A 25,041-nucleotide genomic window follows, 5' to 3' on the forward strand; every position below is an offset into this window, starting at 1 on the left:
GCTTCAAGCTTGTATGTTTTGCTAGTTGCTAATAAAGGATCGAATACATTTTTTTGACTTTGTTGAACATTATTATTGGATTGATCAGAGGGTGCATCATACAAAATAACTCCCCTTGCCTGGTCCCTAGAAGCAGAATTGGTTTGTTTGAGTAGCCACTGCAACCAATACTTGCAATTCCTCACCATTCATAAAATACCTAGCTTTTCTATTTTTTCTACAATGTACATGATCTCACATTTTTCCCACATTATGTTCTATCTGTGATATCTTTGTCCACTCACGTAGTTATCTGAATCCTCATTCAATCTGCTTCACCATCCACATTGGCACCCAATTTTGTAGCAACTAATTTTAATATTTATTTATTTACTTAGCACGGAATAGGCCCTTCCTGCTGTGCAATCCCCCAGTTCAATCCAAGCCAAATCACTTGACAGTTTACAATGTGCAATTAACCTACCAGGAAACTCATGCAGTCATGAGGAGAACGTACCAACTCCTTGTAGGCAATTAACTTACCAGGAAACTCCTGCAGTCATGGGGAGAACGTACCAACTCCTTGTAGGCAATTAACTTACCAGGAAACTCCTGCAGTCATGGGGCGAACGTACCAACTCCTTGTAGGCAATTAACTTACCAGGAAACTCCTGCAGTCATGGGGTGAACGTACCAACTCCTTGTAGGCAATTAACTTACCAGGAAACTCCTGCAGTCATGGGGCGAACGTACCAACTCCTTGTAGGCAATTAACTTACCAGGAAACTCCTGCAGTCATGGGGCGAACGTACCAACTCCTTGTAGGCAATTAACTTACCAGGAAACTCCTGCAGTCATGGGGCGAACGTACCAACTCCTTGTAGGCAATTAACTTACCAGGAAACTCCTGCAGTCATGGGGAGAACGTACCAACTCCTTGTAGGCAATGACAGGAATTGAAACCAGGCCACATGCATCACCATGCTGCTCCAATATACTCTACTTGAAACTTGCATCCAAATTATTGATAAAATAGTGATCATCCAGGGTCCAACACTGATCACTGAAGCACTCCATTACCTAAAACCACCCAACCTACAGTTGAAATTACTACTATTTTTCTATCTATTAATCAAATCTCAATATATTACTCATTTGAGCATGTTGACTTAATGGTTCTGATGAAAAGTGGTCATTTTTACCATTTATAAAATACTAGCTACTAATTTACTTGACTTTTAAATTATGAATCCCTCCCCCAGCAATACTATTGGTTTATTAGTCAGGAGGGAATCTTCAAGAAACTTTTCCAGGGCTTTATTGTACTTTACAATTATGGGACGTCTATTACTTTCAGCTGTAACGCAACAATGGTAAGGCAAAACTTAGTAACAGCAAGAGTGGCTGTTACTTTCTATCCTTCTATCCGTTAGCTATCCGGCTTATAGTGATGGTTAACAGGTGGAACGCGCTTTTTTAAAATTAATAATTCGTTTCTTTCTCCTGGTTGTACTTGCCATAACTGCACTCGGAAATGCTGTAGATTTTAGATGGAGCTGCGGCAATGACAATGGAACATGACAGGATGCTTGATCTCTCGGCTGAGGCAATACGGGGCCACCTGTTGCTTTGGGGAAAGAAGCGCTGCGAGTGCAGCACCAAGGTGTGGACAGCTCCCGCTCACAGCCACCATCTCGATCACGCCGGCCGCAGCCACCACCTGGCGCTCGGAGCCGCGCATGCGCCGGGCCAGCTAGGCTGCGAGGCCGAGGCGATCCTCCGACTGCGCCGAAAACTGACTTCTTCAGCCTTTGCAGAAGGGACATTATCGCCACATCGCAGTGGACGCGATGGTGCGTCAAGAGCCCATCGTATAGCGCCTTCTTTCCCCACAATGGCTGCGGCTTTGGCGCAGGCGCGTTTGGTACTGTGAGATCGGGCGTCATGACGCGGAGCTGTTCAGCAGCTGGGTGGTGCTGCAAGTGTGGGGTGGGGTGGGGGGTGAGAGCAAGCAAGCAATCAATTCACAGACTGCGAGTCGGAGCGGCACCACAAATACAGGGTCCTACTATAAGAGGTTGTATTCAGCCTCATCAGAGTCTGACTGCATCCCGCCAAGGAAACTAAACCTCAAGCTTGCTATGTGCAATCACAGAATATTCTGAACACCAGGAGTTGGTTGATCGCTGGCTGCTCAATAACTAAACTAGAGAGGGGGTCGACAATAATATATCCAACACCAACTGCATTTAGCCCACAAGAAATGCAACCAGAAACAAGCCGAATTTAACACAGATTATATTCTAGCACTGGTACAGAAATTACCAGCTGTGACCGCAATTTTAATCCCCGCTAATTATACAACAGGGCGTTAGTGGAAGAAATATTTGGAGCTGATTTATCGCCACAAAAAATATGATTGTGGTTGACTCTGGGCTGAATCAAATAAATCTGTAGCAGAATTTGAAGTACAACTGTAGTCTATTTGCCTCCTACCAAACATATATATTTATAGTAGCAACTGGGTTTCTTCCACATTCAGACGGTTTATAACACAGCGGCCGGACCGAAGACTTGGTTCTTCACAAGGTACTGTATTTTTCTTTACCAACTGAAATTTCTTTTCTAACTCGCGGATCGCCTAGACTTGTATTGTCCGTAAAGACAAGCGAACTTGCACTTGTAACCCTCCTTTCAGCTCTCTTTTAATTTTTCACACGTGCAGGTTGAAAATTGCTTTATGAGTAGAGTGTAATTAAAACACATTTTAATAAATCGTGTTAACGGTGTATATGGGGATAGACTATATTTGAATGTAGGACTTTGAAGTATAAGTGTAAATCTATTTTCGTCAATGAAATCTGGCAGGTTGTATTTCCCTGATGCCCGCACGCACTAGCATAAAGAAATAATCGGTGTACATTGAGTTTCCCTGTCTATTGTGTTGGGACGTGGCAAATGAAATGTTGTTACGCGATGAGCCCGGGGCTATACTGTATTTTATTTGAACAGAAGGCTTACATGTGTTGAGTAATATCTAGTGCACAATGTCCAACAGAGTGATCGAGGTACGTGGCCATTGGGGTGGGTCTGCTGTTCCCTTGAGGAAACCGCCTTTGTACATTTTCTGTACTGCAGGAATGGCTGATTATCATCCTCGTTTTAAAAAATCCTTTTATATTATCGGTCTATATTCCTATAAGGCGTTGTGTTTCTTAGGGGGGTTGTGGCACTTGTATTCCCTCTCTCCACTCGCAACCTTTTGGTACCCTGCTTTGCATCCAGGGCGTTTCCTACTGTGCGACAATCTCCATACGAGTTGGCAAACTCGAGAGTTGTAGAATTGATTTTGTTGGCTCTTTTGATAGAATTTATTTTCTGCATTCTCTCTGTCTTTTCTGTGTCATTCTCTGTCTCCTTTACTCTTTGATCCTCCTCCCTCTTTGTTCTGTACACACTTTGCTATGCCATCCAACTCTGCGTCAGTATCGCTACCATTTCTGCCAAAAAAATCATTCCTGGAGAAGTGTTTTTATTTTTTAGCACCTATCCGTTACATCTATCTCGTTATCCGCCCAGAGAAAGCAAAATTAAAAAATCGGGAATCCTTTGAGAGGCCGTTGTAGTGTAGCTGCTTAACTTCTTGTAATGGATGTCATTGCATTGTTTTATCCAGAAGCTATTCCATGACTTCCACCCGAGATCACACTGCGGCCACGGTCTTTTTTTTAATTATCTGGCAAATTTGCTTCCCCGTTCTACCCCCCGACCCGTTTCATGTCTATCTTCGACCCCCATGGACTCGCACTTGCCCTCAAATTGCAACTGGTTTCAGTTTCCTCCCTGATTTTGCGTTGGATGCAATGAAAATGGAAGCAGTCGTGGTTGCCTGAGAAACGCCTCCTTGGACTTGAAGCCCATCTAACTTGGACTCTTGCAGGAAGTTGTATCTATCTTGGTTTTGCTTTCTCGCCCTTTGTTCTTCTGCATGCTCTGGCGGCGTTGACACCGCTAGGGGGCAGGCGCAGGCGACTTTCTGATCGAGTGAAGAATGAATCCTCCGAAGTCCGTGTTCTTTATCTTCCTCCCGCCACGGCTTTTCTATAGCCGTGCCCCTGGGTCTCTGCACCCCGCCCCGCCCCCGTCCCCGTCCCCCGGGAGAGTACTGGCCTGTCAAAGGAAATTCAGTAATTTACTGCAATTATCTGAAAAAGTCGCGGTTACCAACTATGAATATTAGTATTCTATTCGTCCATTGTCCGAAGAACGTCTGCCTCCCAGAACAGTGAAAGTGAAAAATGCTGCTGGAACTTTTGTTGGGTTGCTGAGGTATCGCTGTATTGTCATTTAAGAAAGTTCAGTTAGGAACGTAGAGGAACAACAAAAAAAAATGACGAATATATATATTGAGGAGGGAAGAAACATTAGTAATTAAACTCGACGCGATTGGGGTTCGCATGGGAATGAATAATAAACCAGTCAGAGGATAGAAAACAGTTCATGTTGAGTGGTACCTATCGGAGTGGCGAGAAGGGGACGAATCGACCCAAGAACTGGTGCTGGGATCCTATTTAGAATTAAGCATGAATAGGAAATTCTCATACGGAACTTGTAACCCGTCCAATAGCTTCTGGAGTAACAATCAGTTTAGTGACTTTGAATTTGAGCTTGTGGAAAGAATCACATTTAGAAGTGTGCAGTCCCGGGTTAGTGCACACCCGGTGTTATAAGATGCACATCTAAGGCATTCGGGCCATAAAGAGAAAAGCGACAATGCTGATTACTGACATAAACTGACAGAAGAATGATGACCATAATAAAGGAAGATGAATTCTGACTTTTCAGCCTTAAATGAGGTGACATAATTGACATTCATAAGGTTGCATCAGTATAGCTAGGCTAGAATTTCTGAGCTTCACTATGGGTTCAGTTTTGAGTGATATTGTTTTACTTACTAGCATTTTGCAAATGTAATAAATTTTGGTTATTAAAGAGTATCTGTCAAATAGTGTCTCATCTTTCAGAGACTGTCTCTATAATATGATGTACTGTGAACTCTTCTAAATTATGTCGTTGGAGAGGATGTATTTCTCATTTCAATATTTCTCTAATTTTCTTTTTTTTTTGTCATCTAAGAACATAGGCAAGATACTTGCAGCTGGATCCCTGGGGATTTATGAAGGTTAATGGCTTAAAATACTCCTCATGCTTGCAATGGATTACAATTTAAAAAAATCTTCTGGGACAGTTCACCACATGTTTCAACCTTTTGATTCAGCTTAGTTCTCAGCACAATTGTCTAACTAAATATAAGTGGCATCTTCATTATCCTCAAACTTTCTTTTCATAATTTTTGGTTTCCATTACTGGTATCTGGACTTCTCTCTCCTCTGATTTTAATGTGTGATGCATGAATCTTGTGAAATCTGACAAGTAGTTTTGGTTATAGCCACAAATATGGCAACCCCACAGTTTAGGACTTCCCTTGATTATTGCATATAACCATATAACAATTACAGCATGGAAACAGGCCATCTCAGCCCTTCTAGTCCGTACCGAACGCTTACTCTCACCTAATCCCACTGACCTTCACTCAGCCCATAACCCTCCATTCCTTTCCTGTCCATATACCTATCCAATTTTTTTTAAAATGACAATATCGAACCTGCCTCTACCATTTCTACTGGAAGCTAGTTCCACACAGCTACCACTCTCTGAGTAAAGAAGTTCCTCCTCGTGTTACCCCTAAACTTTTGTCCCTTAACTCTCAACTCATGTCCTCTTGTTTGAATCTCCCCTACTCTCAATGGAAAAAAGCCTATCCACGTCAACTCTATATATCCCCCTCATAATTTTAAATACCTCTGTCAAATCCCCCCTCAACCTTCTACGCTCCAAAGAATAAAGACATAATTTGTTCAACCTTTCTCTGTAACTTAGGTGCTGAAACCCAGTTACTGAATCAAGTTACTGAATACATTCATTTCCTTTCAATTCACTGCACACACCATTTGCTTTTTTTTCCATTCAGTTTCCTCTTCCAACTTCTATCCATTTCTATTAGGCTAGTGACCAGTGTACACTGTGGACACATGACTGCTCACTAGTCAAAATGTTCACTTGGAGAGCTACATGCAGCATTATGGAGGCAGAATATAGGTAATGGTTGAAAATGCATTGCAGAATAGCATGCTAGTAGTGAAAAACGTCTTTCATTTTGATTAAATAAAACTAATGACATCCAGACTAGACAGTGAGGTGAATCAGAGCAGTAAACTGGTAGTTTTGAATTAATATTGGAACTTCTTCATTTAGAGAATGGGTGTGCAAAATGTGTATGATAGTGGAAATGAAAACACTGGAATAGCTTAAAGAACAATGGAAATCTAATTGATGGGAACAGTAAGGGATTGCTGGAATTTATTATTGTGAAGGATACTTGGAAAATAATAAGATTAAGCAGCATCATCATGGGTAAGCGAAAAGTTTGAATGTTTGAAAAAATCTGTTATTTGAGTTATTTGAGGTTGTAACTGGTAAAAAAAAAGGTAAAGATGAACTGACTGATGTGATGCATTCTAATTTTGAGATATTTTTTGCAACAGTGTTGCATAAGAGATTACTAAACAAAATTAGACTATATGTTACTGAGAGGCATTTGATGGTTGAAGTTTAGGTAATAACAAGACAACAGCATAAGAATAAATGGGTTATTTTTGCATTGGAAGGGACCAGAGGGGAATGCAGGAATGCCAGGATCATTGCTGGAGTCTCAGCCGTTTATAGACTATGTCAATGATTCTAATGAGGATATATCAAGCATTATACATTCACTATTTCTGACAATATACACTAAAAGGTTTTGAGGGATATAGATATATAAAATGAATGGGTAAAATCATGCCACATCAAATTAATATAAACAAGTTAGGTCTCCATTGCATATATTTCATGTACGGTCGAAAAATAAGAACGTGAGAGTCATCAAAGGAGCCTGCATGTCCTTTTACATAAATCATTGAGAGTCAATATTCAGGTTCACTGAGCAATTAGAAAGGTTGATGTACAGTTTGCAAGTGAACTTGAATATGAGTAGAGATGTCTTGTTCTAGTTACTAAGGATGCTGGTGAGATTGCACCAGGAATATTTTGTATATTTATGGCCTCTGGAATTTGGGCACTTGGACAGTGCTACTGACATAAAAGCACAGCCATTGTCTTATTGAATGGCAGAGGAGGGATGAGAAACCAAATACTATAATCCTGATTCAATTTCTTACATCTTTTATAGATTATATTGAAGAATAAACTAATGTCATCCTTTATATTACAGAATTGGTTATACTTTGTGTGTGAGTATGGCTCCCATTTAACAATGGGAGAAGACAATCTGGAATGGTGTAAGTATAGTATTAATTGAATAATAACATTGTCAGAGAAGCCATTTAATTCAACATTAAAGACTTCGTAGTAGTGTTTGAAATGTGTAATTATGTTGCATGTTATTTGACTTCTGAGGCAACTTTTTTAAGAACAAGTTAAATATAAAGTTGTCAAGGCCTGACAAAACTAGCTATTTAAATCATTCACCAATTTTTAGTTGGTTTCTCATCTATTGAGCTTAATAAGCAGGAAGATGATAGATGGAGTATAATGAGGAGAACTGTGAGGTTCTGTCAGCAAAATACTGCAGATGCTGAAAATATTCAGCAGGTCAGATAGGATGCATCTATGGAAAAAATAGAATTGGCATTTCAGGTCAAACATCTTTTTGATGTTTTGGAAAGTATAACATCGGTAGCTGAGCGAAGGGCGCTGAGTAGGCTACGGTCAATTATGGAAAACCCTGAACATCCTCTACATAGCACCATCCAGAGACAGAGAAGCAGTTTCAGCGACAGGTTGCTATCGATGCAATGCTCCTCAGACAGGATGAAGAGGTCAATACTCCCCAATGCCATTAGGCTTTACAATTCAACCGCCAGGAGTAAGATATGTTAAAGTGCCGGGGTTGATTGTATTTAATGTATTTAAGTAAACTACTTAAGAACTTTTTAAAGCTATTATTAATGCTTTTTGAGAGAGTGATTTAGATGCATATCATATTTTTACTGAGTTAAGTATTGTATGTAATTAGTTTTGCTACAACAAGTGTATGGGACATTGGAAAAAATGTTGAATTTCCCCATGGGGATGAATAAAGTATCTATCTATCTATCTATCTATCTATCTATCTATCTATCTATCTATCTATCTATCTATCTATCTTTAATTAGAATTGGGAATGTTAGAGGTTTTTAAAGTGTTTAAAATTATAGGAGAAAGGGAGTAGAGCATGACAAAAAGGAAATGAAGAAAATAAGAACAAAAGTGAAGCTGAGATTTAATGACAAAGTTGACAGTGAAGCTAACTGAAAGAGGGTGGTTGAAAGCTTAGTGATAAGCAAAAGCCAAGTCAGTAACAGATGTGCCTTTGGAAGTAGTAACTAGAAGGAGAGGAATGGAATCTGAAATTGCCACAAGGGGAGAAAAAATGGATGCTGGAAATATGAGATACTGGACCAGAATAACTGATTGTCTGAAATTGTGGAGTCTGTAAGGCTGTAACATTGAGCACCTTTGGAACAGAGTACATAACAAAATATAGAACAGGAGGGGGATGAATGATTAAACTGGCAGACAACGGAAAGCCTTGCTCATTGAATGAGTTTGTTCTACAGCCAGTCATCAATCTGCATTTGGATTCCTGATGCAGATGAAATGCAAGCCTATTTATTTCAGTAGGAAAATAGAAAGCAGAATATTTCTGTATGTTTAGTTTACAGCTCCATGCTGTGGGAGCCTTTGGAAACCAACATAACGTACAAGAATCAAAGCCCAAAAATGAACACAATTCTTGGACTTCCTCCCATCAAAATTTGCTTTGACACAGCAACTCTCATTAATTTCATGTTAAGTAGTTGGAACTTGCTGCTGAAAAGGTTGTTGCATTTACCAGACAGGCAAGATTTGCACCCCTGTTTGTTCAAACTTCAAAGTAAATTTATTATCAAAGTACATATATGCCATCGTATACAACCCTAAGATTCATTTTCTTGCAGCATAGTCAGTAAATCCAAGAACCATAATAGAATCCATGAATCCATGAAGACCATACCCAATGGGTCAGATAAACAACCAATTTGCAAAAGACAACAAACTGTGCGAATGCAAAAAAAAAAGAAATAGTAATAATAAATAAATAAGCAATAAATATCGAGAACATGAGATGAAGACTCCTTGAAAATGAGTTCATTGGTTGTGGGAACAGTTCAGTGATGAGGTGAATGAAGTTATCACCACTGGTTTAAGAGCCTGATGATTGAGGGGTAAAAGCTGTTCCTGAACCTGGTGGTGTGGAGGGTTAACTGTATCCCTTTGAGTACCAATGCTTAAAACTTCTTGCCAATTAAAATAAATATTTCAATTCTTTCCCCTTTATCTCACCAGATCTGCTATTTTCCTGTCCACTTACTTAACCTGTTACATCCCCTTGCATTTTCTTTCATTTTCCTTCTTATTACACAGTATCATTATGTTCAAAACCAAGCATGAATATAAAAGGCTCAGTCTTCATCAAAGTCAATACCCAGTGGTGATGGTGGCACTCGACTACTGGCTCCCAGCTAACCTCAAAAGTAAATTTTTGTAATTTCTGTTTATTTTCCTTGAACTGGCCTTCTAATTATATTAATATATTATGTTAGTAATATATTATCCCTAATCAGATTTTGTGTCACAAACATTAATCTAGCACTTTACTGAAAACCTTGGGGAAACGTGGAATATATTCACTATTCCTTCACTTATCTGCTGCCTGGTTGCATTATTAAAGCATGACAATTACGTTTATAAAATACCAGTTTCTCTTAATAACATCGTATTGATAAACAGAAGAAGATGGGGCCAGCAAACAATGCATCCAAGGGTGACATTCTTCAGAGGGCTCACAAAACCACCTCTTTCACTTTGTTTTCCTCATCTTTTTCTTTCAAATGTGGTTCTACCCATGATCAACTCCGTTTCTTATCAATCCTACCGATTAAATTGTTGAGGCACATTGAAATCAACTAGGACAAAAGCAGAAGGTGCATGGATGTCCAGCGTATCTACCCTCCCCCTCTCCGCTCTGCCTCCCTCTCTCCCCTCTTCCCTCTCCCCTCTCCCCTCTCCCCTCTTCCCTCTCCCCTCTCCCTCACCTGCTCTCGCTCTCTCCTCTCACCAGCGGATGGGGCCAGAGTCCGTAGGTCTTGGGCAAGGTTTGATTGACGTGGCCCGTAGTTCACACTATGATATGTTTTTGGTTTCTTGTCACCCCTTTTATTTGTTGCTGTTCTTATGCAATTTTGATCAGGGCAGTGTAGTGCTACAACCTGCAGATGGCTGTGCATGGGAAGGTGAACCTCAGAGTTGTATACTGCATACAAATAACAATTGCACTTTGAATCTTTAAATATTGCATGGAATACTCAATTATATATATATGTCGTACTATTTTTTTGATAGATTCCAGAAATTTCTCTGGAATTAATGGTCTTTTGGTCCCTATTTTTATTTTAATAGTGGAGTTATATTTGTTACCTTTTAATCTGCTGGACAGTTCCAGACCAGAGGGAATTTTAAAAGATCATCACTAATATATGCATTATCTCTGTAGCCACCTCTCTTACAACCCTGGGATGTAGCACATCAGGTTTAGGGATTTGTCAGCTTTTAATCACCTTAATTTCTCCAGTGCCTCTGTTAATATTAATTATTTTAAATTGCTCTTTCTCATTAGACCTTTGGTTCCCTCTATGTCCGGTATGTAAATATCTTACAAAATATTTGTTTAATGTCTCATCTTATTCTTTAATACTGTATTTTTCTTTGCTACAAATATCTTAAACAGTTGATGTCCTGCCAAAATAGGGATAGAGTTCCCCTCTATATATGACTCCCCTGTCCACTCATCTATCCCCACTGATCTCCCTCCTGGAATCTAACCCTGCAAATGTGACAAATGCTACACCTGTTCTTGCACTTAGCTCACCACCATTCTGGGCCCCAAGCAGTCTTGTCAGGTGAGGCACCACTTCATCTGTGAATCTGCAGAGGCCACCTATTGTATCCAGTGCTGCCGGTGAAGTCTGCTCTACACTGACAAGACCCAATGCAGACACATTGCTGAGCAAAAAGCAGGACCCCCCTGGTGGGCACCATTTGAATTTGACTTCCCATTCACCTTCTGACCTGTCTGTCCATGGCCTCCTCTACGGTCATGAAGCCAAAATCAGGTTAGAGGAACAACACCTCATGTTTCCTCTGGGTAGCCTCCAAGTTGATGGCATGAACATTGATCTCTCTAACTTCCTGTAATTTCTCCCCATCTTGCCATCTCTCTTTTTTCTTTTCCTTAACTCTGGTTATCATTTTTCTTCTCCTAACCTGTCCATTGCCTCCCTCATGTTCCCTTCCTCCTTTTCTTTATCCCCTGATCTATTATCTTCTCCTATTAGATTATTTCTCCTTTTATCCTTTAGCTCTTTCCCCTATACCCTAGCAGTTCCTTAGTTCATCCCCCACCCACCTGCCTTTTCACTCACTTGGTCTCACCTATCACCTGCCAGCTTGACCTCCTCTCCCTCCCCTCACCTTATTCAGACTTCTGATCCCTTCCTTTCCAATTCTGATGAATAATTCAAACATCGTTGCTTTTTATAGATGTTGCCTGACCTGCTGAGTTCCGCCAGCATTTGTGTGTTTTACAGATGATATTCCAGTTCTTTATTCACATTGCTGCACATTCAGAGGCAAGAATTATAACACTGAAGCACTTCTTGTCAGTAGTTTTATGCCATCAGCAGATCTCAATTTTAATCTCTTGATGTCTCGTTGACCCTTCATCATGTCTCAGCCCTAAACACCGACTGTTTATTCCTTTCCATCGATACTGCTTAACCTGAATTCTTCTAGTATTTTATACGTGTCACTCTGGATTTCCAGCATCTGTAAAATCTCACCAGGGGATCCTGCTTTTTGCGGCGGACAGTAGGAGGGCGCTCAACAATGAGTCTGTATTGGGTCTCGTCAATGTAGAGCAGACTTCACTGGTAGCACTGGATACAATGTGCAGCGGCTAACAGACTGGTGCAGAGCCAACAACCTGTCTCTGAATGTGAACAAAATAAAAAAGATGGTTTTTGACTTCAGGAGAGCACGGAGTGACCATTCTCCACTGAACATTGAGATCATTAAGAGCAAATTTCTTGGTGTTCACCTGGCGGAGAATCTCACCTGGTCCCTCAACACCAGCTCCATAGCCAAGAAAGCCCAGCAGCATCTCTACTTTCTGCAAAGGCTGAGAAAAGTCCATCTCCCACCCCCCATCCTCGTCACATTCTACAGAGGATGTATCAGAAGCATCCTGAGCAGTTGAATCTCTGCCTGATTTGGGAATTGCACCGTCTCAGATCGCAAGACCTAGTGAGGTCAGCTGAGAAGATCATTGGGGTCTTGCTTCCCGCTATTATAGACATTTACACCACACGCTGCACCCGCAAAGCTAACAGCATTGTGAAGGACCACATGCAGCCCTCACATAAACTCCTCTCCTGCCTACCATCTGGCAAAAGGTACCGAAGCATTCGGTCTCTCATAACCAGACTGTGCAACAGTTTCTTCCCCCAAGCCATCAGACTTCTCAATACTTAGAGTCTAGACTGACAGCTACATCATTTATTATTGTAATTTGTCCTCTACTGTGCCTATTGTCTTGTTTATTAATTATTGTACTACCCTGCACTGTTTTGTGCACTTTATGTAGTCCTGTGCAGGTGTGTAGTCTAGTGCAGTTTTTATGTTGTTTTATGTAGTCTAGTGTAGCCTTGTGCTATCTCACATAGTCTAGTGTAGTTTTGTGTTGTTTCATGTAGCACCAGGGTCCTGGAGGAATGTTGTTCCGTTTTTACTGTGTACTGTACCGGCAGTTTATGGTCGAAATGACAATAGACTTGACTTGTGTTTATACTGAGAGATACTGGTTCAGGGTCTATGATGAATAAGAATAGCTGATATAAGTTCACAGATGAGGAAGGTGCAGGATGGATGATTTCCAAAACCAGAGAAATACTCAAATTGCAAAATAGTGCAACTGTGGCTGACAAGGGAAGTCAAAGCTAATATAAAAGCAAAAGAGAGGGCATACAACAAAGCAAAATTTAGTGGGAAGATAGTGGATTGGGAAGCTTTTAAAAATTTACAGAGAACTAAAAGAATCATTAGGAGGGAGCAGATGAAATATGAAAGCAAGCTAAAAAAAAGTATCAAAGTGGATAGTAAAAGCTTTTTAAAGTATGCAAAAAATAAGAGATGAGAGTGGATATAGGACCGCTAGAAAATGAGGCCGCAGAAATAATAATGGGGACAAGGAGCTGGCAGATGAACTAATGAGTATTTTATATCAGCCTTCACTGTAGAATGCACTAGCAGTATGCCTGATATTGTAGTGTGTGAAGGAAGAGAAGTAGATGCAGTTACTATTAGAAGGGAGAAGGTGCTCAAAAATCTGAAAGACCTAAGGGTACATAAGTCACCATGATCAGACGAACTCCACTCTGGGATTCTGAAAGAGGTAGTGGTAGAGATTGTGGAGGCATTAGTGATGATCTTTCAAAAATCATTGGACTCTGGCATGGTGCTAAAGGGCTGGAAAATTGCAAATGTCACTCCACTCTTGAAGAAAGGAGGAAGGCACCAGAAAGGAAATTATAGACCAGTCAGCCTGACTTCAGCGGTTTGGAAGATGTTGGAGTCAACTGTTAAGGATGAGGTTATGGAGTACTTGGTGACACAGGTCAAAGTCAGCATTGTTTCTTTAAGTGAAAATCTTGCCTGATGAACCAGTTGCAATCCTCTGAGGAGATTACAAGTAGGAGAGATAAAGGAAATGCAGTGGATGTTGTATATTTGGACTTAGAGAAGGCTTTTGACAAGGTGCCACACATGAGACTGCTTACCTAGTTAAGAGCCTAGTTGGTATATAGGAAAGTTACTGGCATGGTGAGAGCAATCGCTGGTTGGTAGGAGACAGTGAGTGGGATTAAAAGGACCCCTTTCTGGTTGGCTGCCAGTGACTAGTGGTGTTCACAGCAGTCGGTTCTGGGACCACTTCTTTTTCTGCTGTATATTAGTGATCTAGATGATGGAATAGATGGGCTTGTTGCCAGGTTTGCAGATGATACGAAGATTGGTGGGGGCAGATGGTGTTGAGGAAAGAGGTAGGCTGCAGAAGGACTTACAGATTTGGAGAATGGGCAAGAAAGTGGCAAATGAATGTTCATGGTCATGCACTTTGGTAGTAGAAATAAATGTGCAGATTATTTTCTGAACAGGGAGTAAATCCAAAAATCTGAGATGCAAAGGGACTTGGGAGTCCTTGTGCAGAACACCCTAAAGGCTAACTTACAGGTAGAGTCAGTGGTGAGGAAGGCAAATGCAATGTTAGCATTCATTTCAAAAGGTCTAGAATACAAGAGCAGGATGTGATGCTGAGGCTTTATAAGGCAGTGGTGAGGCCTCACCTTGAGTACATGAACAGTTCTGGGCTTCTCATATAAAAGATGATGTGCTGGCATTGTATAATTTCAGAGGAGGTTGATAAGAATGATTCCAGGAATGAAAGGATTATCATACAAGGAATGTTTGATGGCTCTAGGTCTGTACTTGCTGGAATTTAGAAAGATGGGGGGGGGGGGGGAATCTCATTGAAACCTTTTGAATGTTGAAAGGCCTAGACAGATTAGATGTGGAAAGGATGTTTCCCATGGTGGGGGGGGGGGTCTAGGACAAGAGGGTACAGTCTCAGGATAGAGGGGTGTCCATTTTAAACAAAGATGTGGGGAAATTTTATTAGCCAGAGGGTGGTGAATTTGTGGAGTTTGTTACTCCAAGCAGCTGTAGAGGCCAGGTCATTGGGTGTATTTAAGGCAGACCTTGATAGGTTCTTGATTGGACATGACATTAAAGGTAACGGGGAGAAGGCTGAGAGTGTGGCTGAGGAGAGGAAAAAAGGATCAGCCATGATTGAATGGTGGAGCAGACTCAATGAGCCAAATGACCTAATTCTCACCATGTCTTATGGTCTCATGGTCTTATTTTATCATGTGCCTCCAAGTACCCTAAAACCTCTTCCTTAATATTGGATTCCAACATCTTCCCACCCATTGAAGTCAGGCTAACTGGCCTATAATTTCCTTTCATAGGCCTCCCATCCTTGAAGAGTGGAGTGACATTTGCAATTTTCCATTCCTCTGGAGCCACTCCAGGAACTAGTGATTCTCAAAAGGTTGTTACTAATGCCTCCACAATCTCTTCAACTATTTCTTTCAGAACCCTCATTTGCAGTCCATCTGCTCCAAGTGGTTTAACTGCCTTCAGACCTTTCACCTTCCCAAGCATCTTCTCCTTAGTAATAGCAACAACACGCACTTCTGTCACCTCGGATAGTCCGTGTTGGCAGCAACATCTCCAGCTCCATCATACTGAGCACCGGTATTCCCCAGACTTTGTGGTCAGCCTGCTGCTGGCATACGCCTGTCTAGTTCTAACCATTAAGTTTGCTGATGACACAACAGTGGTTGACCTTGATTGAATCGACATTCAAGGAGGTGGAGCCGATTGTAGAATAATGTGAGCACAACAACTTGAGTCTCAATGTGGACAAGATTAAAGAGATGATTGCGATCTTCAGGAATCTGCAGGCTGACCACTCCCTACTGCACAATAATGGCTGCTCTGTGAACAGAGTCCAGAGCACCAGGTTTCTTGGAGAGCACATTATGGATGATCTCACCTGATCCCTTAATGCCACCACTTTAGTCAAGAAAGCAGAGCAGTGCTTCCACTTCCTGAGGAGATTGAAGCAAGCGAGGGTCCTCACCCCACCCCTCCCCTTCTAACCACATTCTACTGGAGCACCATCGAGAGTGACCGGACTAACTGCTCACCATCTAGAATGGGAATTGCAGCACAATCTGACCACAATACCCTGCAATGGATTGTGAAGAATTACTGAGAGAATAATTGGGGTCTCTATCTTCCCCCCACCCCCATTCAGAGCATGCACCAGAAGTGCTGCATATGCAGAGCACATAACATTGTGAAGGACTCCTTCCATCTGTCCCACAATCTCTTTGACCTCCTACCAGCAGGCAGAAGGTACCACAGTATAAAAGCACGGACTGTTAGGCTGGGTAAAAGCTTCTTCGCCCAGGCTGTGAAACTTCTGAACAGCTTGTAAGCATCCAGTATACACTATTTATGACAGCACCAGTAACAGTAATACTGTTGTATAGTTAACTATCCATCATGTATGTGCTTTATGTCAACTTGTACATCTACTGAACACTTTTTATATCTTTTAATACATTGTGATAGTATTATTTTATGTGATATATGCACTGTGTTTTGCACCTTGGTCTCTGAGGAACATTGCTTCGTTCAGCTGTGTACATGTGTATGGTTGAATGCCAATAAATTTGAAGTTGAACTTGAGTTTGAACTTGAACTTGAAGTGAGAAAGCTAACTGGTTACTGCTGCAACAAAGGTTTGTTACTATGATAATGATCAGTTGCACATAATTTCTTATATGAACAAATTTTATTACAGTTACCAATTCGATCTTTTACTTAGAGTATAGTAAATTATGTGGAAGTAGAACATCCCTTATTTTTAGGCTTTTAACCATGTTTTATTATTATTGTTATTATTATTATTATTATAGAGATATAGCACTGAGTAGACCCTTGCAGTTTTTCGAGCAATGCCACCCAGCAATTCCCCCGATTTAATCCAAACCTAATCATGGGACAATTTACAATGACCAGTTAACCTACCAACTGGTGCATCTTTGGATTGTGGGAGGAAAACCGGAGTACCCGGAGAATGTTCCCTGATGACAAGCAACGACATTGGAGTGATCAACTTCCAGTGTTTGTGTTTGAGTGTATGATTCCTGAACCTTGAGAATGCCTGGAAGTTTTGTTCCTTGGCTGTAATACAGCCTTGATAGTTCTTGCTGTTTAGCTGAAGCCACAGTTTGTAATCCTTAAAACCGTTGTCACTGTGCTGAAAGCCAAGTTCACACTATAACGTAAGTGCTTACACCGAATGCCAACTGCATACTCTGGACCTGTTCTTTATAAAGGAGCAAGGTTAATATGTTCAGTGGTAAAACAAATGTAAGAGCAAATCACCTTAAAAACTTAATGACAGTTAATTAATCAATGAATGAAGCAGGTTCTGGGAAGATTGAAAAGATTGGAAGGAGGGGAAAATATCACACTCGTGTAGTACCTTTGAAGATCAAAGGAATAGGCATTGCCCACATCAGTTGGTTAGAGTGTTGTCCTGACCTCCATTATGTACATTTCTCTGTGAGTTTCCCCAGGGGCTCTGGCTTCCTTCCACATCACAAAGGTGTGTGGCTTGGTGAATGGTGGAATCTGAGCACTGTTTATGGTTATATGGGGAAAATAAAATGGGGTGAGTATAAATTGGTGCCCGTTAGTCAGTGCAAACCTGGCAGGCCAAAGGGCCTGTTTTCAAGCTGTGTGACTCTGTCTGCTTTGCCCAGCCATTTGTGTCAGTCCTCTTTCTATCAGCACCCGATATTGAACCAGACTGTTCCTAGCCTTTACGTCATGTCGACCCTGAGATCAGCATCAAATCACATTTCCATCAATAAAACTCTTGTGCCTTTGGCATTGAAATCCTTGTCCTTAGCTTTGTTGACTTTAGACCAGAACCTCCCTGGCTTGCTTCTACAACCCTACCCTACGTATATCTGACATCATTCACAATTCCCTGCTTGTGTCCTAACTCAGATCGTCTCATTGTCCATCATCACTTTGTTCACCAACCTATAATGGCTGTTGGTTAAGTAATGCCTTTACTTTATAAATCATGTCTTTGTTTTTTGATCCTTCTGTGGCCTGATCTTTCCCTTTCTCTGAACTTCCTGCAATTCAGGAACCTTTTCTGCTCATTTGGTTCTCCTTCTAACCTTTCCGTCATTCTACCTTGTTTTCCTCCTTTTAAGGTGCTTCAGCCTACCTCTTTGACAGGGCTTTTGATTGTTTTTCCTGGCTTTGTGTCACACTTGCCTGCAGGTATTCCTTTGACGCCAAGCACATTATACAAGGACAAGCTTTGTTCTTGTTGAAAATCTAGTTGTCAAGATGCCATGTGCCAATGGATTGGACTTGGCTCTCGTGCCATCCACAATTTAATTGATTGCTGATGTTCTCTGGCTTTTCCCACACTTAAAAATGGCAACTTCATTGAAAAGCAGACCTTGCATTACAAAAAAAAAAGCTTGAGTCAGTTGCTTCAGGAAAAGACAAATCAATATTTAATTTTCACACTTGCAAAGTTGTTTAGTTCCTAGCATTCTTGCCTGGCATTTTCAGCAAGTTCAGCTTTAATTTTCCTTTTAATGTTTGTTAATTATTTTGCTGAATTTTGTTATGTTTTCCAATGAGAAAGATGTTGGTGCCAGTTGATTAAGAACAGTTAGATACCCAGCCTTCAAAAATGAAGCATAATTTAGCTGAGAAGACTTGCCTCTCTGCTGCCTTTCTATTGGCCTTCTTGACTTTCCACTAATCATCCACTGCTTCCCCTCGATCCTCCACTGTCTCCAGCAAACAAGAAAACAATCCGACAGTTCTCACCTCAATCTGCAGAGAACCAGAATCTTTAGTTCAGATGGATTAAATTTGTGTCTATGTGCAAAAAAAGCACAAGAACTTCATCAACTTCAATTTAGTGCATATAGAGCACTGAGCTAAATAGCTGAGTAGCCACAAGAATTCCATATAAAAATAGAATTAGTTTAAATCTGTCCAAAATTTCCTTATTTAAAAAATATCAAAGTGGAATTAGTTTAGTTATCTGTCCCGTATTTCCTTATTTAAAAAAATGGGCACCTCAACTGTATCAAAGAAAACAATAGTCAAACATTTATTCATAGTTTTAGTCTTGTCCTTTTTAATTAACAAGAGGGTAGCAAGTTTCCCGATGTAAACCACACTTCTCTCTCCTGTGTCCATGTAATCCTTTCTCTGGTACTAGTCTTGATTTTCCTGGATCTCTCTCCATTGTTCTGTCTCATTTATAGGCTCAACAAGTCATACAGCACAGAGACAGGCCGTTTGGGTAATGTATCATCATTCCTTCATCTTGCCCAGGCAAAGCCCTGGAACATCATAAATAACCTCTGTGAAAGTACCACTACTATTCAGATTGCAACTCTTCGAGAAGCCAGATCACCACCAGCTCCCTAATGATATATAAGTACTATCCTTGCAGTGAGATTTGCATCAGATTAATTAATTAAAAAGGACAGTGTGCCGCTTGAAGTATTCCATGCATTAACATCTCTTGGAGATCAATCTGGCCATGTGGATGTCAGTGATTAGGAATCACATTGATTAGAGAGCCAACTTCTCAAATGTCAAAGCTTTCACTTCACAAATAAACCAGTATTTGCTGATTTGTTTTCACTTTCGAAACCCTTCTTGTGTTTTCTTTTGCTGGCCTGATGGTTCGATTCGTGGAAGCTCTGAATGATATAGTGTACAGTTTCAGATGTGGTCCATTAGGCAGGATGTTCCTGCTAATAATGTCAATAACATGTGCCTCTAAGGGAAGCACTTTAATTGTACCTACATAGATTTCTATTTATCATGTTAGAGAAAGCTGTAGTCATTCAGCAGAACATAACTAGCTGATGCCAAAGTAGGACACTCCTGCACAGTGTGTCAACCCACTGCCAAGAATTAGTCCCCCTATTCAAAATGCATTATTTCCTATATAACATCAGAATGTGCATCAGATGGGGGAAATATGCAAAAGATAATTGATGGGTGACTGCACTGTGATTACTTATTTGTGTATAGAGTTCATGTTTGTCAACGTGTTAATTTTGGTGCATAGGATATCTTATATATCTGCTAGCTAGGCCCTATACAAACATTTTTGCTGAATGCATTTATGTTTTTTTCTTAAATAATTGTACCAAAATGTGGATGAGTAAATATATGATTGAAAATTGTTCCATGGCAACTTTGAACTAGTTGGAAAGTGGTATATTCGTTGGTTTATATATCTATGCAAATATATTAGATGTGTTTAATGTCTGTAGAACATAGTGCCTGCCCTTAAATTCACTTGGTCCATTTCTGGCACATCTCTGCCCTTTCTCAATCTCTTTGTCTCTATCTCTGGAGACAAATTGTCTACTGATATCTTTAATAAATCTACTGATTCCCCCACCTATCTTGACTATACCTCTTCCCACTCTGTCTCCTACAAAAATGTTATTTCCTTTTCTCAGTTCCTTCATCCCCACTGCATCTGTTCCCAGGATGAAATTTTCCTTTCCAGGACATCAGAGATGTTCTCCTCCTTCAAAGAATGGGATTTTCCTTCCTCCACCATTGATGATGCCAGCATCACCAGCATCACCTCCACTTCCCGAACATTCATGCTCACCCTATCCTCCCACTGCCTTAACAGAAATAGAGTTCTTCTTGTCCTCACCTACCACCCCATGAGCTTCCGCATCCAACACATCATTCTTCACAACTTCATCATCTTCAATGAGACCATACTACCAAGCGCATCTTTAGCTCCACCCCAACTCTTTGCCCTCCGCAGGGATTTAGTCCCTCCATGATTCCCTTGTCCATTCGTCCCTCCCTGCTAACCTCCCTCCTGGCATGTATCCTTGCAAGCGACAGAAATACTACACTGCCCATTCATCTCCCTCCTCACTTGAATTCAGGGCCCCAAGCAGTCCTTCCACATGAAGCAACACTCTACTTGTGAATCTGTTGGTGTTATCTACTGTATCCAGTGCTTCCAATGTCGCCTCCTCTACATTGGTGAGACCCAACGTAAACGGGGATGGCTTTTTGCATCTGCATGAAGCAGAATATCCTGGTGGCCAACCATTTAAATTCCTATCCCCACTCCCATTTTGGCATGTTGGTTCATGACCTCCTCTCCTTCAGTGCTGAGGCCACTCTCAGGTTGGATAAGAAACACCTCATATTTCATCTACTGTATGTAGCCACCAACCTGTTGGCTTGAATATTGATTTCTCTAACCTAGTATATTTTCTTCTCCCCCTTCCCTATTCTATTATTCCCCACTCTGGTCTCTTGTCATTTCTCCTTACCCACCTATCACCTCCCACTGGTGCCCCCCTTCCCTTTCTCCCATTATCCACTCTCCTCTCTTACGAGATTCCTTCTTCTCTAGCCCTTTGCCTTTCCCAATGATCACCTCCCAGATTCTTATTTAATCCTCCCTCTTCCACCCACCTAACTTCACCCATCATTACCTTTTAGCTTGTTCTCTCCTTCCCCTCACCCCATCTTGTTATTCTGGCATTTTCCCCTTTCCTTTCCCGCCCTGATGAAGAGTCTCAGCCCAAAATGTTGCCCGTTGATTCATTTCCATAGATGCTACATGATCTACTGAGTTCCTCCAGCACCTTGTGTGTGTTCTGGATTTCCAGCATCTTCAGAATCTCTTGTATTTACGATTTGTAACTTCTTGTCCTTGATATTGAAATGGACCATTTTCCTTGGCCATAAACTTAACCCTGAACGTTTGAGGATTTCATACCACCAGGGAAGACAGGAACTCAGTATAGAATTGCTAAAACTTGCTTTTCAGTCCCAGGTCTATTCAGCTGGGGCACAGGATAATATGGCAATCTTAATGCAAATCTTCCTCTTGACCAGATTAAGTGCTAATTGATGCTAGGGCTCCAACTCCTAATGCAGGTGTGACGATGAATCTGCAACCGTACTGCATTAGTTATAGTGACATCCACACCCATTAACAGCTTTCAGTCTTACACTGATACCTTTCAAAACCCTTCCTTTGGGTAGTTTCAGTCACATAGCAATAGGGTGCCGCCAGAGAAAATCATACTGTCTAAAAAAATACCTCTTAAGTTTTGCCCTGATATTTGCCAGGAACAGAGAAATTGGTCCTCTAGTCAAAATTTTTGTTCTGGGAAGGAAGTTCTTTATTGAGAACAACTAAATGTTTTGTTTGAATTTAGCAGCACCTTAAAATCTTTGAAAGAACCATTCAGTTTAACAGCCCCATGACAAGGAAAGGTATTTGAAACTTCCAGGTGTCAGAAGCAGATTAAGTCTAGCTCACATGATGAGAAATTTAACTGAAGAATAATATAATTTACAAAAGACTAGCATTATATTCAGAATTAAGAAACTCTTGCTGCTTTTTTTCCACTTGAGCCAGGTGGAAATATTTTTATTTGTGGATATATGATTAGAGAGATGCTTGTATGCTTTATATGTTCATACACTCTTGAAGTATATACAAATGATCCTTTTCCTCTGCTCTTTCTCTACAGCCTTTCAATTTTATTCCATTTACATATTTCCCATTTGAAAGTTTCTACCATCCTGTTTCTACCACACTGCTTCTACCATCCTTTCAATCAATACGTTCCAGACCATCACAGCTCCCTGGTCTCCTTGGACCTATGTCCTCAATATCAATGGAAGCTCTTTCTCCCTATTAACTCCTCCTCAAATCCCCCCATAGCCGTCAGCCTATGACCCACTGTTTGCCCATTTCAGACAATATGGGCATAGAATATGTCTAGTAGGAAAACAGACATCTTATTGCTTCATTTTCCCAGCTTTAGTACCAGGAATTCACAAAATCTCCAGATAGAGATAGAGATATTAACCCTGCCCAAGAGCCCAAGTTGAAGCAAAACAAAAAGAACACAAAGTAATGCAGAGTCAGATTCAGGTTTATTATCTCTGGCATGTCATGAAATTTGTTGTTTTGCAGCAGCAGTACAGTGTAGTGCGTAAAAGTCACTACAAGTTACAGAAAGAATATATATCAATAGTTAAAGAGAGCAAAATAAGAAATAGTGTTTATGGTTTTATGAACCATTTGGAAATCTGATGGTGGAGGGGAAGAAGCTGTTCCTAAAACATCGGGTGTGCCTCTTCAGGCTCCTGTACCTCCTCCCTGATGGTAGTAATGAGAAGAGGGCATGCCCTGGTTGGTGAGAGTTGTTCGTGATGGTGGTTGTATTCTTGAGGCATGGCCTTTTGAAGATGTCCTTGATGGTGGGAGGCTGGTGCCCATGGTGGAGCTACCTGAGTCTACAACCCTCTGCAGCTTTATATGATCCTGTGTACTGACGCCTCCATACAAGGCTGTGGTGCAGCCGGTCAGAATGCTCTCCATGGTGTATCTGTAGAAATTTGCCAATATTTAGTGACATACTGACCCTCCTGATGAAATTGGCATGCCTTCTTTGTAACTGCACAAATATGTTAGGCCCCAGATAGATCTCAGATGTTGACCCCTTGGAACTTGAAGCCATACACTGCTGACCCCTCAATAAGGACTGCTCTGTGTTCTCCCAATATTTTCCCCTTCCTGAAGTCCACAATCCATTCCTTGGTATTACTGATGTTGAGCGTAAGCTGAGGTGCTGCCACACCACTCAACCAGCTGATCTGTCTCTCTCCATTACCCTCCTCATCACCACCTGAGATTCTGCCAACAAAAGTTGTGTCAACGGCGAAAATGCAGAAAACCTGATATGAGTCATTTCTATACACCTGTAAGAGCCTTCCTGCCATTGACGTTTGTAATATCCAAAGACATGTTATTGTTATTTTTCAGCTGATGTTCCAGCAACTGCTTTGAGTGTGAATGGGACAGAGTAGTAAAAGTAAAGGCTGAATTTATATAATGTCTCTGATGTTGAAGAGTCTCATCACAGTTCTGTCATGAACCACAGATTAAGTGTAATGATTATTGTTTAGTGTAGGTTGTATACCAGTACAACAGTTTATTTGAAGTGATCTAGAGCTGAAGGCTGCAACAAGAGCTTCTAAGTTAAAACAAATAATCATGTTTACAGCTAATTGGTTCATTGAAGTGAAATTAGAAGCTTTACTTTGGTCTCTTTAGCGCTGTCATATTTTTGCAGTGAACCATTAAGAGTACCTGAAATGCACTTGTAACTCAATGGCACCTTGACTTTGTATACTACTCTGCAATTCCCACATTTAAATTGTTAAATTGGTTTATTATTGTCACCAAGTTATAGTGAAAAACTTTTCTTGCATACTGTCTATACAGACCAATTCATTATAACGGTGTGGCTGAGGTGATGCTAGGTAAAACAATCACAGGGAATTGAATTGACTATTACTTACATCCTTCATATACACGAGGAGTAAAAATCTTTACATTACATCTCTGTCTAAATGCGTAATGTGCAATTTACAGTAAGTTATAATAAATATGTACAACAGGATAGTCAATATAACATAGAAATACTGTTGCATCAGCATGATTAAGCAGTTTGATGTCCTGGTGGAAGAAGCTGTCCTGGTCCCTGTTGGTCCTGACTTTAATACTGCGGTACCGTTTCCCAGATGGTAGCAGCTGGAACAGTTTGTGGTTGGGGTGACTCAGGTCCTCAATGACCCTTTGGGCCCTTTTTATGCACCTGTCTCTGTAAATGCTGTGTGGGTAGTCAGTAAGGTCCAAGTCAGAACAGGATAGATTGTGAGCCTTACGTCTGTGGTGGGAAAGCTGTTGGAAAAGATTCTTAGAGATAGGATTCAGAATTGGCTTGTCTGCAGAAGGCAGAGGGTTGTGGTGGAGGGAGTACATTCAGATTGGAGGGTTGTGACAAGTGGTATCCCACAAGGATCTGTTCTGGGACCTCTACTTTTCATGATTTTTATTAACGACCTGGATATGGGGGTTGAAGGGTGGGTTGGCAAGTTTGCAGATGACACAAAGGTTGGTGGTGTTTTAGATAGTGTAGAGGATTGTCGAAGATTGCAGAGAGACATTGATAGGATGCAGAAGTGGGCTGAGAAGTGGCAGATGGAGTTCAACCTGGAGAAGTGTGAGGTGGTTCACTTTGGAAGGACAAACTCCAAGACAGA

General features: G+C 40.9%; 1 protein-coding gene across 3 annotated transcripts in view; it reads left to right on the forward strand.

The window, feature by feature from the left end:
• Positions 1 to 2,008: 2,008 nt before the first annotated feature.
• Positions 2,009 to 25,041, forward strand: part of smpd3 (sphingomyelin phosphodiesterase 3) — a 230,485-nt gene continuing 207,452 nt past the window's right edge. For 2 of the 3 annotated variants that reach the window (XM_073069754.1, XM_073069758.1), the window contains exon 1: positions 2,009 to 2,568. The gene's annotated coding sequence lies outside the window, so the exon portion shown is untranslated. Of the gene's footprint in view, positions 2,569 to 7,312; positions 7,380 to 25,041 lie in introns of those variants that run through there. The other variant, XM_073069757.1, reaches the window with a different exon arrangement.

Source organism: Hemitrygon akajei, chromosome 17 (assembly GCF_048418815.1).
Source record: "Hemitrygon akajei chromosome 17, sHemAka1.3, whole genome shotgun sequence".
Lineage (NCBI taxonomy): Eukaryota > Metazoa > Chordata > Chondrichthyes > Myliobatiformes > Dasyatidae > Hemitrygon > Hemitrygon akajei.